The sequence below is a fragment of the Zootoca vivipara genome, chromosome 3 (assembly GCF_963506605.1).
Source record: "Zootoca vivipara chromosome 3, rZooViv1.1, whole genome shotgun sequence".
NCBI lineage: Eukaryota > Metazoa > Chordata > Lepidosauria > Squamata > Lacertidae > Zootoca > Zootoca vivipara.
In genome coordinates this window covers 10327158-10340419 of record NC_083278.1, presented here as the reverse complement: position 1 = coordinate 10340419, position 13262 = coordinate 10327158, and the positions used below count along the sequence as shown (strand labels likewise).

Sequence of the window (13262 nt, the reverse complement as noted above, 5' to 3'; positions counted from 1 at the left end):
TGCAATGCAGGAATCTCAACAAATGGGTCCTCATCCAATTTGAAACCACAGCGGACCCTGCTTAGCTGTGCAAATAGTGCTAGCAATTTTATCGCTGCACCACTCGTCCTGACCCCCCCCCTTCCTCATTGTTAAAGGAACTTTGGGGAGCTTTTCTTCACCTCCCTCCCTCCTGAAGACTCAGCCAGCGACTCCCCACGGATGCAGAGTCTATGGAGGTTTACTCAGAAGTTCAGTGGGACCTACTCATAACTTTATGTAGGTCTCCAGCCCCAGCCACATTCAGGCTGATGTGACTGTAGCAGGAATGTGAGATTTAGGAAATCATGTTTGATTTCCAGATAATAATAATAATCAAGGTGCTTCGTATTTCTGGATAGCTCAGTTGGTTAGAACCTAGTGCTGATAACACCAAAGTTGCAGGTTTGATCCTCATTTTCCTGCATTGCAGGGGGTTGGACGAGATGAACCTCAGTTTCCCTTCCAATTCTACAATTCAGTGATTCTTTGAATTCTGATGTACTGCAATGTTATTTCCAAGCTTTCAGCAGACAGATGTACGGGCCGGGAATGCCATTTATCAGTTAATCCCCCAAATCTACAGTATTGTTTAGCTGCATAGTTTTTGTTGTCGTTAAGCTGCTAGTATAATTTTGGTAACAGTGAAGTGGCCCTGTTAGACTTATCAAAAAAACAAAGAAACAGACAAATGCAACAGCTATACAAGGGATGAGGAAGGACCCCCCCCCCCAAATGCATCAGCAAAGACAAAACAGAACAGGATTCCGATTTGCATTAAATTTAAAAGATTTACACATCTTTACTAGAATTTAAGGGACCCAGGTGGCGCTGTGGTTAAACCACTAAGCCTAGGGCTTGCTGATCAGAAGGTCGGCGGTTCGAATCCCTGTGACGGGGTGAGCTCCCGTTGCTTGGTCCCAGCTCCTGCCAACCTAGCAGTTCGAAAGCACATCAAAATGCAAGTAGATAAATAGGAACCGCTACAGCGGGAAGATAAACGGTGTTTCCATGTGCTGCTCTGGTTTGCCAGAAGCGGCTTTGTCATGCTGGCCACATGACCTGGAAGCTATATGCTGGCTAACTCAGCCAATAATGCGAGATGAGCGCGCAACCCCAGAGTCGGTCACGACTGGACCTAATGGTCAGGGGTCCCTTTACCTTTACTAGAATTTAAGTAGAAATTGTTGTTGTTGTTGTTGTTTATTGAATTTATATACCACCCTATACCCGGGGGTCTCAGGGCAGTTCACAGAATAAAATCAAGATACAAACCCACAAAAATACATAATCAGAATAACAACAACAACCCAGTAGGCTCCCCCCCCAAACAAAAAAACCCCAACACATTTTAAAAGGGCATGGGATGTAAATCAGATCAACAACGTTTTTGCCTGGCGCCTAAAGGTGTATTATGAAGGCACCAGGCGAACTTCCCCGCAGAGAGCATTCTGCAGACAGGGAGCCACTGCAGAGAAGGCCCCGTTCTTGTGTTGCCACCCTCCGGAACTCTCGAGGAGGAGGCACATGAGGAAGGGCCTCAGAAGAAGATCTCAGGGTCCAGGTTGCAAGGTTGGTTCTCTTTTATTTATACATACATGTTATCAGTTCTTGACTCTAAAAGGATGTTCCTGTACCCTCAGCAGGTGTATGGCAGGACAAAATTCAGGAGGTGTGTCTTCTTCCATTATATAATATTGTGCTTCTTCTTCTTTGGTGATCACTCGTAGCCAAGTAAGATTGTCTTCCATAAACACGATTTTAACAATGGGTCCGTAAGTGAATGTGGAGGCCAATTCTGGATCCACACGTCCTTCCACAGTGGGGACACTGGTTTCCAGACGGGAGTTGATCACGGTGTGGATTTGCCAAGCGTGCCTTCCTCTTAGCACGTTTCTCCCTTGTATCCTGAGATCGAGTTTCTTCAAAGCCCATGACACCTTTGGTAAAGGCTGTTCTCCAACTGGAGAGCTCGCAGGCCACCCTCCGGACCTCTCAAGGAGGAGGCACACGAGGAAGGACCTCAGAAGATGATCTCAGGGCCCGGGTAGGTTCATATGGGAAAAGGCGGTCCTTGAGGTATTGCGGTCCTGAGCCATTTAAGGTTTTATAGTTCAAAACTATGCAATACATTTCACCATAGTGCAGAAGACTATAACCGGGTGACCCATATATTCCTGCTCGGTTTGCTGTCCAGATACGGCTAACTCTCTCCCAGCCTTTCCTGGAGATGCTAGCAAGGATTTTGAACCTGTGACCTTCTGCTTACAAGGCAGAGGTTATGGTCCCCCTAGTACTGCTAACTGTTGATGGACAGATGCAAGGCACCTGCTCCCTCTTCTCACGGTCCTCTGCCTTTAAACCAGGCTGCAACCAGACAGTCCTTCAAACAGAGGACTATTTCCATAAAGCAGGAGAGATACGTGTCTACTCTACAGCTGTTGCTTCAGTATCTGGGCAAATGATTTCCCCCTTTAAAGGGGGTGTGTCCTTGTGTTTTTCAGCTGGTGATTTGTACATGGTTAAGGGTTGGCAAAGGGCACCGAGAGCTTGGAGGGATGTTGCAGGAAAGAACAACCTCTGTGGGTGGCTGTGTAGAGCATCCCATTACCTCCTTTCAGAGGAGGGGTCTAGGCTGGGCATGCAGAAATGAATAAACAGTGCGACTTCTCCAATCCAGTTTATTCTTATGTGCTTTCCAGATTTTTTTTTTTAAAAAAAGAGAGAGAAATATTAGCGCCGTACTAAATAGGCACTTTGTATATTGGGGAGAATTTCATGTGGAATTTTGGAGTGGACTTGGAGCTCTTAACATTAGACTATTCACATTCTGTCTGGCCAATGTGAAGCTACACAATTAACTCTTTGCGGCGCTCTGAAACACACAGGGCTTGCAGGCTCTCTCCCTTGGTGTCTCTCATGTGCCAGGAAGCATGTAATCCTGAAATGACCTTGGGAAACTATCGCGGGGTTTTAATCCTCTCCAGTAAACAAGAGGGATTTCGGTTTCTTTGGAGGGTTTATTACTTTTAAAAAATAAAATTTAAAAAGGCAACCTTTTCCTGCTTTAGGTCAGCTTTATCCTTGCTCTTGTCTACAGAACGTCGCTTCCTTGATTTCCACCTAACATTATTTAAGGTGTTTTCCTTCAGCTTCCTCCCATCTCTTTCCCGCAAATGATGTCTCAGATTGATTTCAAGGAATTGCAAAGCTGATCAGGTGTTCTTCATTAGTATGAATTCACACCGCTAGAGCCAATTTATAGATGCAGAGATGCTTGTTGTATTTGTAACTTGAAGGGGATCCCCCCCCCGTCTTTAAGATACATAGCTGCATAGCTGCCAAGTTTTCCCTTTTCTCGCGAGGAAGCCTATTCAGCATAAGGGAAAATCCCTGTAAAAAGGGGATAACTTGGCAGCTATGCATAGCTGCCAAGTCTCCCGTATTCCCCGGGAAACCCCCGTTTTCCCAGCTGTTCCCAGCCGGAAAAACTGAATTTTTTTGTTTCCCCCCCGGTTTATTCTGGTGCAGCGGCCATTTTGGAATTGGGCGGAGCATGCTCAGAAGCGACTTTTGATGCTGCTGTGCCCAGTTCCTAAATGGCTGCAGCGTGACTTCTGGTGCGGCAGCCATTTTGGAACTGGGCACAGCAGCATCAAAAGTCACTTCTGAGCATGCTCCGCCCAGTTCCAAAATGGCGGCAGCACTACTTCCGGTCTGCTACTTCCGGTCCGGTCCTTATTTCTCAGGCTGGAACTTGGCAGGTATGTTAAGATATGGTCCCTTGCAAGCAGCAGCAGTTGATGTGAGCTCTTTTTCTTTTTCTTTCTTTATTATAGGGAGCCACTAGCGCCTTTCCTTGACTCCAAGCCACCCCAAGGCACCCTGTGCTGCCTTTCCAGTGCTGCCTCCCCATTCCTATTTCATACCTCCCAACTGTACCTATTTAGCAGGTACAGTACTGGTTTTTTCATTCTGGGTACCAGTTAATGGATAGACTGAATTTGCACCTCAATAGAGTCAAACCCACTTTCAGCTCCTTTGTATAAAACGGATAGATCAATTATACCCCCCTTTTTAAAGTTACCAATTCCATGTTCCTCAGGGTACAATAAGAAGGAAAAGGTGTTAATCCAAATGTCAAGATTTCTTTGCTTTCAAAATAAGGAAAAATCTTATTTTAGTTTAGCTAAAATCAAGCGTAATCCAATTAAGCACCGCCTGTAAAAATGACAAAGCAAAGGCTTTTTCTAGAGGGAAGCACTTCGGACTGTGTTTCCTTTAAAGTTTTGCAGTCTCCTCAGCTTTCAGGATGGTTTTCTGTCAGGCAAATTTCTCTGGTTTAGTGAGGATTATTGTGGCCATTTATTGAGTCTCATTTCTGGGCCAGTGTTTCGCTTGTCCTTTTCACTTGTAAATTGGTTTAGTCTTTCCTGCACAATAAGGTGCTGCGGGGCAGCTGAAATTTGTTGGCAAAAGTCATATGAGCAAACACGCCCATCACAAAGAGACTCCATTTCTCCAGGCCACCCCATCTGGTAGTTTTCTGATTTACAAACTTTTTTTTTCTGAATCCTGACAGCTTTGCATCAAACCTGCCAAGTTTTGAAATTCTGAAACTGATAGTATTCAGGATCTAAATTTGTTCAACAAATGCAAAACAACAACAACAAATAAATAAAAGAAATGCATTTCTAGATGGTAAGGGAATGTTTCAGAAATGATTTAGTTGGGACAGAGAGGAACCATTAGGCTTCACTGGGTTTGCTTGTTCACCGTGTGTGTCCCACAACAAAGTAGTATAGAAATAATAATAATAATAATAATAATAATAATAATAATAATAATAATAATAATAATAATTTATACACTATACTAGGATCATCTAGTCCAACCCCCTGCAATGCAGGAATACACAGCTGTCCCATACTGGGCTCGAACCTGCAACTTTGGCATTATCAGCACCACACTCTAACCAACACGTTCTAGGTTTCATTGAAAACATTGTGAAGTCTTGACAAGATCAGTATAATTGATTTTAGTGGGAACTAAGCACGATTCAGTCCAGTGTATCTTAGCGGGTCCATTGCTCTTAGGTAAAGCAATTTTTTTTAAAAAAAGTTTGGTAAAATAAAAAGAAGAGAGAGAAAAAGGAAGACAATATGCTGTCACTGACATCTAGGGACACGAGGGCTTTCCTTCTAATATCCAGAAAATTATTATTAATGGCTGGGGAACAGAAGATTTAATACATTCCTAGTGTTACTTAAGTTTTTGGCATTTCAAAATATGCTCTTGGTCCAATGTGATAAAGTTAAGCAAGTGCTGGAATGACATCACTCTTTTGAGCGCTGTTCAGTTCTTACTGAGATCTGTCACCTTCTCTGTACTCCAGAGTGCCCCTTCTGCTTCTGTCCCATCTCATATTTCCGAATTCTGGCAGCTGGAGGGAAGTTTGACCCAATCGTCAACCTTTCCTTCCTGTTCAATTTCAGCTTCATCCCCTAAGTGCTTTTTTACTTAGGCTGCATTAACAAAGACTTTTCAAGGGAACATCATTGAATTTCACTTATCCAAAAGCACTCCAATCAATTATGTAGCAGGAGAGACTCAAATTAGATTCCAAATTGGCTCCGAATAGATTCGGAAAGCCATCAACAGCGATGAGAGATCTGGAAGTAGAAGGACACTGTGTATCAGAGTCCCAAAACGTCTTTGAGGGGATGGCATTTTTCCATAGAAGACTCATTAGGGACTCTGGAAAACTGAGCCTGCTTGTAGTATGCCATGCAGAAGAGTAACACTCTTTCCAATATTTCCAGTGTCCTTGTCAGGAGAGTCCCCAGAAGGCTGGATGCTCATCCAATGCACATTAGACCCCTGTCATCAACATTCACTGGGGAAATTTTACAGTCCACACTGATGAAAATATGGAACATTTCAATTCGCTTTATATGGAATCTGACCACTGGCCTAACTAGCTAAGTAATCATAATAATACCTTTATTGTCAATGTACCTGTGTACAATGAAATTAACCGAGCCTCCCCCCAAACACTCAATCTCATTGCACTCTGTGTGCTTGTTGCACAACACACCAACCCCGAAAGTCAGTTGCACTATATTATTTTCCGTGCAGCAGCCTAACAGCCCACGGATAGAAACTGGTTTTTAGCCTGTTGGTACGACTGATTATACTTCTATATCTCCTGCCCGAGGGTAGAAGATTAAAGAGGTGCTGGCTGGGGTGTGAATTGTCCCTGAGAACTTTTCCTGCTCTCCTAAGGCAACGATCCCTTGCGATGTCATCTAGCGGTCTCAGGGGACAGCCCATGATATCATGTGCTGTGTTCACCACTCTCTGGAAAGACTTTCTGTCCGTGGCTGTCAAGCCAACATACCACACCGTGATACAATATGAGAGGACACTTTCTATTGTGAACCGGTAGAAGGAGGTCATCAATTGTTGTTTGACATTGTTCTTTGGCAAGACCCTGAGAAATGGAGTCTCTGTTGGCCTTCGTAACCACCTGAGTTATATTGTTTTTTCCAAGTGAGATCTTCACTAAGGTAAACTCCCTGGAATTTAAAGGAAGAGACTCTCTCCGCACAACCCTCTGATATACAACGGGGTTAGTTCCCCTCTCTTCCTCCGAAATTCCAACACCCTCTCCTTTGTCTTGCTAATATTTAGGTGCAACTTATTCTCTAAGCACCATGTAGATAGATTCTTTTTGAACCTCCCCCCGTCTGCTTCAGGCTCAAGACATTTTGCAGCCTGAGGCAAAGGACAAGATGGCGCTCTCCCCCAGGCACATACAGAAACTGATTGGACTGGTAGTTGAATCTCACCCCAGTGCTGGTGAAAGGACAGAGTCTTTCACTGCACTTGAGGGCAGGAGGCTAGCATGGGAGGAACAGGGCAGGACACATGGCACTCACAAGCTCTGGCCCTTTCCTGCACCTCATCATCTGCCGCCTGAGGCAGCTGCTTCACTGTAGGGGTGGCCTCGGCCTGCTTTGACTGACGGTTGGGATCTTTCCTAGCTCTGTAACTCAATAGCCATTAATCAGAGATGCCCAGGATTGATTAACCTTGGGTTGTGTTCTTGTGAGTTTGGAATCTGTTCAATAAGTGTATGTTTTTATTTACAGATGGTACAGTGTTATCACTTCATGACTCTTAAAATACAATACAATATTTTTTAGCCTTCATAATAGCCTCAGCGGCTGCTGATTCCATAGTTCTTTTTATAAGTTTGTCCCTTTAAAGGCACTGTAGTCTGGTTTCTACGATGATTGGGAGAAGAGTTAGTTGGAACAAAGAAGGGAAGGAAGAAGTGTGAGGAAAGATAGAAACAAGTTCCAGAAAATTTCCACAGGTTAAATACAGAAATGCCTGTTGTAAAGATGGATCCACCAGAAAAAGAAAACATATTATCACAGTTGCGAGCTGGGGGTTTCAGCGTTGCATGCAATTGGCACCGTTTGTCAGTCGGGTGAGTGATGTTATGCATTCCCCCCCCCCCCCAACATAAAAAGCTCAACAACTCTGGGTCATCTCTCCCCATTTTCTTAAACTGGACTCCCCCCAAATAGGGGTTTTCTTATACATGTGCAGATGCCAGTATCAGAAATGCAGCCATTAGGAAACTGGATACAAGTGTGGTTTCCATTGTCAGTGGGAGAGGCCTTGTAAGCTTCAGAAGCAGAGGCTGAAGGACCACCTGTCATGTATGATCTAGCTGAGATGCCTGCATCGCAAGGGTTTGGACTAGATGGGTTTTGGAGTCCCTTCCAGCCAGCGTGGGTTAAGAGCGGTGGACTCATAATCTGGTGAACCGGGTTCACTTCTCTGCTCCTCCACATGCAGCTGCTGGGTGACCTTGGGCTAGTCACACTTCTCTGAAGTCTCTCAGTCTCACTCACCTCACAGAGTGTTTGTTGTGGGGGAGGAAGGGAAAGGAGATTGTTAGCTGCTTTGAGACTCCTTAAGGGGACGACAGAGGACGAGATGGTTGGACAGTGTTCTCGAAGCTACGAACATGAGTTTGTCCAAACTGCGGGAGGCAGTGGAAGACAGGAGTGCCTGGCGTGCTATGGTCCATGGCGTCACAATGAGTCGGACACGACTAAACGACTAAACAACAACAAGGGGACTGAAAGGCGGAATATCAACTCCTCCTCCTCCTCCTCCTCCTCCTCCTCCTCCTCCTCCTCCTCCTCCTCCTCCTCCTCTTCTTCCTCCTCCTCCTCCTCCTCCTCCTCCTCCTCCTCCTCCTCCTCCTCCTCCAATTCTATGATTCAAAAGTGTTGCTGATTACCGTATGTTAGTTGCAGAAGTCTGCCATTTCTGCCGCTGGTTCTATTATAGTTTTGTTAAGAAATAAATACAGGCTGTGGTGTGGGTATATTGGCATTCATTGATAGCTTCTGGGAGGGTAATCAGTTACACACAGTTTGTATCTTTTTATAAGCTCTTTTTTTGGGGGGGGGGGAGGGGAGCTGCTGTAATGCTGAAGGGGACATGTCTTTCCCGGTCACCCTCCATGCAGTAGCCTCAACCTAACGGCTTGGGTCTTGCAGTCAAGGCTAAAAGAGGAAATGGCAGCAAATAATGGGGTGTTACATTTCAACACACGCCTAAAGAAACACCACTCTGGGGGTGGCCTTGCAAATTTTCTAATTGGCAAAGTGGAAGTTTGCCAAAACCATAGAAACAAAATAGTGATTAGCCTTCTTTCCAGACCTGGAAAAGCGACATCTTAGATATTTCTTGTTGATCTTGCCAAGATAATTTTATATGTTTGGAAGGTCATGAAGGAAATAATTACTGGGAGGTTGGTTCACTGGCTGAAAGGTTCTTTTAAAAATGTCTTTTCAATGTATCAAAGAGACTTGCATTTGTTTACTTTTTGAAATCAATAAGGGCCCTAAATGGAGGAATATTTAATTCTTGCAAATGAATGTCCTTTCAAAGCCCAGGGACTTCAAAAAGCTGTGTATACTATGCTCCGGTTTACAATTGTTTTGCTAAAGTAAGATGATCCGTATGTCCTGCATGGGACCTAATTAATCTTATATTTTTATTGTTGATTTTAAAGCCATTCATATTCTCCCTTTCATTCAAGACTCGAGGGGAATAGCAAAAATGAAACAACAATAATCACAAATTTTGATGTAACTTGGGTTATGTCAATAAAATATAGGCAAAGAAAGAGGTGGGAAAGAGAAAAAGCATTAGTTGCTTGATAACTCCTTCTGCAAAAAGGAAGACGATTATATAGAAAGCAAGAAGACAGAGATTTGCTATAGGGGGAAATTCTGCTCGCCAGTTTTGTTTTCCTGATTGAGGGCTCTTCTCCTGTTGTAGTACACCTCTACATATTCTCACCTATGGCTACATATAGATGACTTGATCCAACCAGCGTAAACATACACAGTGGTACCTCTGGTTACGAACTTAATTCATTCCGGAGGTCCATTCTTAATTTGAAACCGTTCTTAACCTGAGGTACCACTTTAGCTAATGGGGCCTCCCGCTGCTGCCGCCACGTGATTTCTGTTCTCAACCCGAGGTACTACTTCCAGGTTAGCGGAGTCTGTAACCCAAAGTGTTTGTAACCCGAGGTACCACTGTATGTACACAGCAGGGGGGGGGGTTCTTTTTTATTTTATTGCAACAACAGCAATATATACAGCTGAAGAGGCAAGCAACCTTTCAGTTTAAAAGTGAAAAGGGGGCTAGTTGACATTTCAAAGAAAACTCCAGTTCAATATTTTTTACTTTTATTTTCTTTGTTGCTTCTCCCCTGAGAAAAGAATAGGGACCACTGGTCATTCGTAGACCCCCATTTAAGAACTACCGCCCTGGAGCCACAGAAGTCAGCAGTATTGTGAAACTGATTGGAAGCTGCTTTTGGCATCCTTCATTGGCTCCCAGTACGTTTCCGAGGGACGCGGGTGGCGCTGTGGTCTAAACCACTGAGCCTCTTGGGCTTGCTGATCAGAAGGTCGGCGGTTCAAATCCCCGCGACGGGGTGAGCTCCCGTTGTTCGGTCCCAGCTCCTGCCAACCTAGCAGTTCCAAAGCATGTCAAAGTGCAAGTAGATAAATAGGTACCACTACAGCGGGAAGGTAAATGGAGTTTCTGTGCGCTGCTCTGGTTTTGCCAGAAGCGGCTTAGTCATGCTGGTCACATGACCCGGAAGCTGTCTGCAGACGAACACCGGCTCCCTTGGCCAGTAAAGCGAGATGAGCGCCGCAACCCCAGAGTCATCTGCGACTGGACCTAATGGTCAGGGGTACCTTTACCTTTACGTTTACGTTTCTGAGCACAATTCAAAGTGTTGGTGCTGACCTTTAAAGCCTAAAGCCTAAATGGCCTCAGCCCAGGATACCTGAAGGAGCATCTCCACCCTCATTGTTCAGCTGAGGTCCAGCACCGAGGGCCTTCTGGTGGTTCCCTCCCTGTGAGGTTACAGGGAACCAGGCAGAGGGCCTTCTCAGTAGTGGAGTCCACCCTGTGGAATGCCCTCCCATCAGATGTCAAGGAAATCAACAACAAGGAAATAAACAACTATCTGGCTTTTAGAAGACACCTGAAGGCAACCCCATTTAGGGAAGTTTTTAATGTTTGATGTTTTATCATGTTTTTAATAATTCTGTTGGGAGCCACTCAACACTGCAGGGCGATATTTTCACCAACAGTTAAATTTGCCACTAAATTTTGTGTAAAGTGATACTTAACGATGAATATGCTTTGGCCAAACGAATGAAGGATTCCTCAGGGAAATTTGGAGAAATGCATTAGGAAATGCCTGTTAAAAGGGCAGTGCATAAATTCATTAAACAAAAACCTTTTTTTAATAAAAAACCCCAAGATGAGCAACATCTCTCAGGGAGCTTTTCTGCTTTCTTGGTAACCACCAAATTGGGCCTCGATGACATTTGACATGAGTATAAAATGAATGCCCTGCTCAGCTGAAATTTGCGGGAATGTTGAGGAAAGCTTAAAAATAAAATCATCAAAGGGTATACTGTACACCCCTAGGGAGCTGTTGAATTTCACCAGAAGTGAAACTCGAGGTAAATTTCAAGGATTCCCTTTTTAAACGCAAAATATGCAAGAGTTTCAGAGGGCATAATTTTGAATGCATTGCTCTTAAATTGTTGAGGTGGGAAGGGTAGCATTCACACGCCATTAACAGTATTCTTTCTATGTGAGATAGATGGTTTGGTGTGTGTGTATGTGTGTGTGTGTGTGTGTGTGTGTGTGTGTGTGTGGATAAAATATTGTCAATCTGAGTCATTGTGCCAGCCTTTTTTCCAGCAACTTGCACCTGACCTACCTTCAAAGACTGCACTGGAGATTGTTGTCTTTTAAACGTGCTTGAGGCTTCTGAAATAAGTTGAGAACCATCCACTAAGTTAAAAAGCCACCCTGCCTCTCAACCACACATTTTCTCATGTGCATAACAATGGGCTGTGTTAAATGCATTTCAGAGCATCTATTGCTCTGAAGTCCGCTGACTGGGTTGAGTGGCCACGGATTGAACTTCAAGGAGGGGAAACAGCTCTACTGAAGTATGAAGAAAATATCCAGTGTTTAAAATGCATGTTTCTGCTGTGGCATTTGGTGCAGTGACAACAGTTATGGTATCTGAACATTCAGGCAATCATGTAGATCGTGCAATTTTGTGTTTAAGGGGACTTTGTGGCTGCATATTCAGCGGCCAAACTACAAATACCAGCAGACTGTTACTTTGTTGTTGGAGGGTGTGAGGAAGGCAGGAAGCTGTGGGTTTGTGTGTGTGTGTGTGTGTGTGTGTGTGTGTGTGTAACTACAAAAAGGAAAGGGTCAAGATGCCTCTCTTACAATGTTGACGCTTTGCTCTAGATTATAGCCCCTGTGGCTTCATTTCATTTCATTTTTATATGGAGGAGGTAGAGCTAGAAATGAGGGAGAATTTTGTTCTGTTTTAATGCAATTTTATCTGATTTGTACATCAGTAGGAACACAGCTGTCTTTCCAAAGTTCGCACTTCTCCAAATTTTGTGATGCAGTTCTTCAATTAAAAAAAAATATACAAAAAGCATCTACTATTAGGGACCGGTGTGCAGAAAAAAAAAGGCATATCAGTGGAAATAATGTGTAAAATTCCTTGCAAAATGTATACGAATTTCCTACTACTACTACTACTACTACTACTACTACTATATTATTTATAGCCCACCCATCTGGCTGGGTTTCCCCAGCCACTCTGGGTGGCTTCCAACAGAAAAATAAAACACAGTAATCTATTAAACATGAAAAGACTTATAGACCTATAGAAAGAAAGTTTTCAAGTTGGTGCAGAAATCTAGGAACCGAAATTGACAATCAAGCTACACTTTCCTGTTACATGTAAAAGGGATGGTGTAAGAGGTAGCATTTTATTTTTTTATTCTCTCTGCAAATTGCTAGAATCCTGACCAAGCTGTCTGTCTGACTGATGATTTCTCATCTCCAGTGCTTGCATTCACGAGGCAGAGATGCTCCCACCAGCAGCCAGCAGGAGTTAGAGGGCAGCCATCTCCTAAAAATGCCTATTGGGCAGTGAAGCCACTCTGAGGGGAGGAAATATAGGGGGATAATAGGGGGATAAACCAGAAGCGGTTTAGTCCTGCTGGCCACATGACCCAGAAAGCTGCCTGTGGACAAATGCCGGCTCCCTCAGCCTGAAAGCGAGATGAGCGCCACAACCCCGTAGTTGCCTTTGACCGGACTTAACCGTCCAGGGGTCCTTTACCTTTTACCTTTACCTACCTTTTGTATACAAATAAATGTGTGTTGATTCATTACCTTGTTATTATAGACCTCTGGTAAGGGAACCTAATATGCAGGAACAGGAGAGTAAAAGCAAGTTAAGAAACCCAAGTCTGGTCCAAGGTGCAAAGCACGTAATTCTCATGAACATGGTGAGCAGTATGTTGGTGTGCCAGGCAGTGTCTCCTTGTTATTCAGGTGGACAGCACTTGTGGGCTGGTACATTGGCCAGTTTCTCTCTCCTTCAGCATCAGCATGACATCACAATGGCCTGTGTCTCTCCTTCTGGTTGGACACATCCGTGTGAGAACACAGTGGCCAGTCTGTGAAATAGGCAGCATCAGCATGAGATCACAGTGGCCAGTTTTTCTCCCTCAGGTGGCTAGCATGGGCCACAGTGGGCAGCCCCTGTCCTTCAGGCAGGGAGCATCATCTTG

At 44.2% G+C, this 13262-nt stretch overlaps 1 protein-coding gene across 1 annotated transcript in view; it reads left to right on the top strand.

Annotated features, from left to right (window-relative positions):
• Positions 1-13262, top strand: part of LOC118082516 (fibroblast growth factor 18) — a 117244-nt gene that overhangs the window by 44452 nt on the left and 59530 nt on the right.